The sequence below is a fragment of the Coturnix japonica genome, chromosome 2 (genome assembly GCF_001577835.2).
Source record: "Coturnix japonica isolate 7356 chromosome 2, Coturnix japonica 2.1, whole genome shotgun sequence".
Lineage (NCBI taxonomy): Eukaryota > Metazoa > Chordata > Aves > Galliformes > Phasianidae > Coturnix > Coturnix japonica.
This window is the reverse complement of record NC_029517.1, coordinates 131,494,368-131,500,527: the sequence shown is the minus strand read 5'-3', so window position 1 is coordinate 131,500,527 and position 6,160 is coordinate 131,494,368. Positions and strand designations below refer to the sequence as shown.

Genomic DNA, 6,160 nt, shown 5'->3' with positions numbered 1-6,160 from the left:
ATGACAATGCTTTACTTCCTGCCCCCAGAAGATTTTAGCCTCTATCCAGGTCCCTCAATCAGCTCATGCCCTTTCCCTGTCTCCCTGTCTGAGGTTTCAGGTAATGAGACTTGAGAGATGCTTGATGGAAAGGACCTGGCAGCAGAAAGGCACCCTGCAGATCTGCAGTGGTGCAAAGCAGCCATGAAGAAGAGAGCTTAATGTGAACAACCTTGCCCAGGAAAGATCAACAGAGTCAGGGTCCCCTCTGCTTCAGCCATGTGGTGCCTGCAACAGCGAGCTATGAGCTTGAGCCAAAAGCATCAGTGTGCAGGTTACAAAGGCAACCTCCACAGCTTGTGACAGTACCCTTCGTGTGTCCTACATCTCACACTGCTGAGCACAGGGCTCTTGCCTACCCTGTGGCTACAACATTTGCTTGCTTTTTTAACAGCAGCATCAAAGGGAGAAGAGAGATTTCCATCCTCACCGTGAAATCTACCCCAGAAAATCCCAAGTCCTAAAGCAGAGGAACTTGTAAGCTAACACTTTACCTCTGGGTTAAAAACCATCCCATATATTAGCCAGATATTTTTATTTTTTTTTCCCCTTTCCTGAATATGTGCTGATCTCATTCATCTTGGGAAAAGCACTGGGTGTTCTCATCCAGGCTCTACCTGGCAAGCTGCACACACTGTGGCAGAGGGAGCGAACTTCTGAGCAGGCTCTGCAGTGGTGCTGCTGGGCTCCTTCTTCTTTCCTTCTGGAGCAAGAGCGTGGCTTCTTCACCTGGCGTTCCTGGGAGAGATGAAGGGTAAGTCAGCGAATCAGCTCCACGCGCCGCGAGCATCCCCTGCTTTCTGCCACTGGGTCGGGATTTATCGGCAGCCAGGCAAGAAGCATCTGCAGGGTTTCCTCCCCCAGTCTCTTACACAGGGAAAAAACAAGCGAGTGTTTTTTCATGCACCGTATGCAGGCAGGTCGCGAGCTGTGCTAGGAGAATAAATCAATGGGGAACATTCCTGCTGCTATTTTAAACACTGAGAGAAACCGCTAGCTAGCGACACCGAATTGCTGCATTAAGCCAAGAGCAGCAGCAGAGGGATCAGCTGCCCCTATAGCAGGGAACCCCTGCATTGGTGGCTGCTTCGCTGTGTCGGTGCATTTGCTCACGGCGATGTCGCGGTGATCTGTGGGCTGCTGGATGCCCTGGTGCTTTGTTTCAGTGCTAAGGTTAAACATGAATCACAGCTGAGCTGCTCAAAGGGATCCGCACTGCTGCCTATGTGAGTGCTGCGTGCCTGGCTCCAAGGGGGGGATGCAGCTCTTGCACAAGGGGCTGCTGAAAACTGTTTCTATTTGGAGCCACTGGTGTTGTTTGCCCAGGAGAGAATGGGAAAAGGGCACGCTGCAGGCTCACTGCATCCGCTGGGTGCTGCTGGAGGCAGCGTGTGAGATGAAAGGTGGCATCTGAGAATACAACACAGCAACTACTTGCATAAAAATAATGGATACTGCAGATCTGGCTGCTGCAGGAAATGTTCCCTCTGGAAATTGTAGCATACAGAATGAGAAAAGCAATTATGTGGGTTCTGCTGCTGCTCTTTTTTGTGGGGTTAATGTGGGAAGAGGATGTTTGCTGGCAGGTAAATGAGGCAGCCTGGGAGGCCAGGTACGAGGAAGAATTAGCAGATCAGGCTGCTGTTTGGTATCTTCACCTCACAGCATCACACAGATCAATGTGATCTTGTCTTACTATATATATCTATATATATAAAATAAAACAAACTCAGGTACCCATTTGGAAAAGCCTATACACCACAGTGATGAGCACCACTGAATCCAGTGCTGGTTGTATGCCAGGCCCTTTGCAGAAGCATCGTTTGTGTAAGCAAAACTGCTGTTGGAGGAAAAGGTTCAGTTACAGGGAGGGTTTTTAGTGCATGAATTGGGGAGAAGAGGGATGAGAAGAGGTGAGAAATGCTCTCTGTGCACCCAGCCTGACTGCAGCTGGTCAAACATAATGGTTTATCACAGCTGTGATGCCAGGTATGATGCAGGGCTGTGCTTTTAAAAATAGAAGCCCAGCTGGATTTGATGTGACGATTACTTCTGGTGCTTTCAGTGCTCACAATCTCATGTGTCTCATAGCTTGTTTCTAAAAATCTGTTGTTGGATGCCCACTGCTACTATTGATGGATGTAGATTGATCCCTCCGTTGCCTATGAATGGAGGGATCAATCCTGTATGGTCATTATATCCTAGAGGGCTGGCAAAAAAGGCTGCCCAGGGAGGTGGTGGAGTCACTGCCCCTGAGGGCACTCACAAAGAGGGTAGATGTAGCAGGGAGGAACGTGGCTGAGAGTAGTCACGGGCCGGAGTTGATGACTGCACAAGATGATCTTTCAGTCTTTTCCAACCTCAATGATTCTATGATTCTATTAGACCTCGCTTTTGAAACCAAAGAAGTTGAGTGCCGCAGGCACTTGTAGCAATGGTTCTGATGATTTTAGCCTTTCAGATTACAGGAATTGAGCTCAGAGTAATATCATTATTGCTGGAAAGGCTGGAGGAACAGTGGTAGGAGAGTAAGGTTATGCTTGGTACACAAGGGAAAGCTTGCAGCTCTCCAGCTTGCAGGAGCCATTCTTGGTGAGTTTTACTTTCAGTTTTCGTCTGAGATAGAAATGGAGATGCAGCAAAGGCAAGTTGCTTTCAGATGGATCCAAACACCAAGGAATCAAAACTAGGTGAGGGCAAACATTTCCAGCATCCCAGAGCAACGGGAATTAGTACACATGCACAACAAACACCTTGCTAGCAGCTGCATGCCATGCAACAAAACACTAACCTGAACAGCAGCCAGATCATTTTTTTTTTCTATGCTAATGCACCATTCTTGAGCAATTTTTCCAGCACATCCCACGCAAACAGGTTTTCCTTGAACGCCGCACAGCAGCATTTGCCAGGTTTTCTTTTCCTAATTGTAAAGGCTCAGAGGACTCTCAGGTACCACTTGATGTCTATGCTTTGGCTGAGTAATGGGAGACATAGCCCCTAGAGGGCCCCGGGACCAAAAATTATCACTGAACCAGTGAGGGTTTCATTGATCCTATTTGACGTCAGCAGTGCTGTTGAAGTCAAAGAATCACAAAAGGGCTGAGGATGGAAGAGACAACTGAAGGTCATCTGGTCTAAGCCCTGCTAACCTACAGCAGGCTACCCAAGTCAAGACCCCAACATTCCACAGAGGTCTCAGACCTTCAGCTTGGCACATACAAAGAAGTCTATTAATGTGTCCTTCCTATTTTAATCACAGCCCTCCCAGGAGGGGCATCTTGATTCTTTGAAGTTGACATACACTGTAGAAACTGTGCTGATGCTCAGGTTCACTCAACATCAGCTATTAATCCATGGGATAGTTTGCTAGTTTAGCTATCTTGGTGATCAAAGGGCCATCAAGGAAGCATGGACAGTGTCTTTAAGGTTCTGGGTATAACTGAAGTCCCACATATTTCCCAACTGGCTCAATGTAGCCACTCTGAGTTTGAGGCACTTTAAAAACATACAGTTTTTAAGGCCTTATTTAACCTAATTAATCAACTTCAGCTGTGTGATGGTACCTCAAGGGCAGCCAGGATGCCAACACACAACCTCAAAGGTTTAAAGAAGAAAAGGCTCTGAGGAGACCCGATAGCAGCCTTTCAGTATCTGAATGGGGACTATAAGAAAGGGACACTATAGCAGGGTATTTTGTGACAGGAGAGGGGGAAATGTTTTCAAACTGAAAGAGGGGAGATTTAGATTGGACATAAGGTAGAAGTTTCTTACATTAGAAGGAAAAGGTTCCCCAGAAAGGTGAATGCCCCATCCCTGGAGACAGTCAAGGTGGGTCTGGAAGGGGCTTTGAGCAACATGACCTAGATATAGATGTCCCTGTTCATTGCAGTGGAGCTGGACTAAATGACCTTTAAGGGTCCTTTCTGCCTCTATAATTCTATTAAATCTGTTTAATAGTACAATTTTACAAGGGAGAGAAGAGCAAACTCTGTAGTTAGGCACAGGCAGAAAGATCACTATCCCTGTGTAATACTGGAAGCAGGCAGATCAGCTTGATGCATCTCTTGTATATATTCTTTCAGACCTGCTTTGGAGTATTTGACATTTTTAGCTAATTGTTAGGCACAGAAGTTTCTGGCTGGGATCACAACCATGTCTTTAGCTGGGCACTCCTGTATTAGAATCCTGTGTTCATGTGTTCAGGAGCGAAGAAACAGTGTCAACTGTTAACATACTCCACATTTCTCATCTGAATATCCCAAGCACTTGAATCTCTCCTCAGCGCACAGCATTAGGCTGCAGAGCAGTCCACTATCAGGAAGCTTTGGCAGACGCGGCAGGGAGACTGGAAGCTCTTGGCATCCACTTTGACAGGTCCATTGTGCCGAGCAGAACAGTGGCCTCTTCTGCAGCCGGGCAAGAGCTGTGGCTCTCCACACGTTGCACAGGCACAAAGGCCTGCAATTGAGGGAGCCAGGCCCACGTCGCCTCTTTGTGTGTAGTCTGGGCAGACACATCCAGGTCACTCACTCCAGACAGCATTCAAGACCTGAATTTTGTTGTCTTCCAGTTGCCTGGAGGGGAGATTGGTGCCTTGGCAGCAGATCCATTGCAGTCCCCAGGGACCTTGGAGCATGGCCGGAGCGTGTGGCAGCTCAGGGACTTGGGATGGGGCCACCATGGCCTGCTTGGATGTGAGATGCCTCACGCACGACCATGGTGCCTTTAGGGTTCATTTGGGCACAAAACTCATTCCTCACTGGCTGAAGAGACATTCAAGGACAGGTTTTAGCCGCAGCTCACCCTCTCCTTCCTTCTCCCTGTACTACTGGTTTTGGCTGTGATACAATTAACTCCTAGGAGAAGCGGATGCAAAAGGGGATGAAGGTCATCCACGGCCAAGTCTATAGTTATCTCTCCCCATGCCTTGGAATACAGTATTCAAACTTTGGGAAGTGTTTGAAAATGGGTAATTGAGCAGGAAAGGCAGTAATTTGGCAGCTATGAAAAGGAAAGGCAAGCTTTATCCATGCCCTGGAGAGAAAGGGAAAGGTTGGCGGAGCACAAGGAAGGAGACTCAGCCATACTTCTTGTCAGGCTAACAGGAAACACGATGGCTTGATGATGGCTTTTGTGTTTACAGGTCAGCTCACAGTTCTATATTCCCCTCCTGTGCTTACTTGCATGGCATTTTTATGAGATGCCGCTTGCACCTTTGAGAAGGAATAAAAAAGCATGTGATGGTCCATTCTTCTAAGAGATCTTGCCTTTTCTTGGTCAGCTATTTGTCTTAAAAAATACTTTTCTTTGCCACCTTGGAGAGAGAACTGAAAGTACAGGAACAGCTGAAAAAGATCAACATGCTGCAGCAAACCCGACACCCTCTGCAATACCTGAGAGAGCAGAAACTTTGCTTGCTTTGTTTCTACACAACCGATCAATCGAAAGCAGTCAGTGGAACTCAGTGGGTTACCACGTTCCTGCAGGGTGCTGGGGCGGCCAGAGCTGAACATTTATGCTTGACACATACACACACAGACTGTCTGATGAGACTTCAAGTCCTCCTGCTGGCTCATTTTGGTCTCAGTGAGGAAACGCCTATTCAGAGCTTGGATGGCAAAAAAATGCTGTATAAAAAAAAAAAATCCTCACAACCTGCTCCCTGGGGACTGGGAGTCTCCTGTGGAGGCATTTCATTGCTCTGACAGTGAAGAAAAACAAACTATGATATGCTCTGATATGATTAAAAATAATATAATGTCTCATTCTCTTAGCCATGGGTGGGGTGTAAACCAGGTCTGAACTTCCCTCTCTAGAAACACTGCAGGTTCAGTCTAGGGTTCAGTCTAGAATCATAGAATCACAGAATCATTTCAGTTGGAAGGAACCCTTTAAGGATAACTAGGCCAACTCCCCTGCAATGAACAGGGACATCTGCAGTTAGGTTCCTCTCCTCCAGCCCCATCCTACACGTCTTTCTATAGCAGCAGTTCTGCACATATTCCTGAAAATGAAAACCAGACTTGTTAGGCTGATACTTTATTCCTGGACAAGCTGATGATCATCCCCTCCCAGGCACGTCAAGCTGCCTTCTTCACATTCAGACAAGCTTCTCCCCTGA

General features: G+C 47.2%; 1 protein-coding gene across 2 annotated transcripts in view; it reads left to right on the top strand.

Moving 5' to 3' along the window:
• The first annotated feature begins 441 nt into the window (after window positions 1-441).
• SLC45A4 (solute carrier family 45 member 4) overlaps window positions 442-6,160 on the top strand; it is a 64,129-nt gene continuing 58,410 nt past the window's right edge. For both annotated transcript variants that reach the window (XM_032442925.1, XM_015856394.2), the window contains exon 1: window positions 442-793. The gene's annotated coding sequence lies outside the window, so the exon portion shown is untranslated. The remainder of the gene's footprint in view (window positions 794-6,160) is intronic.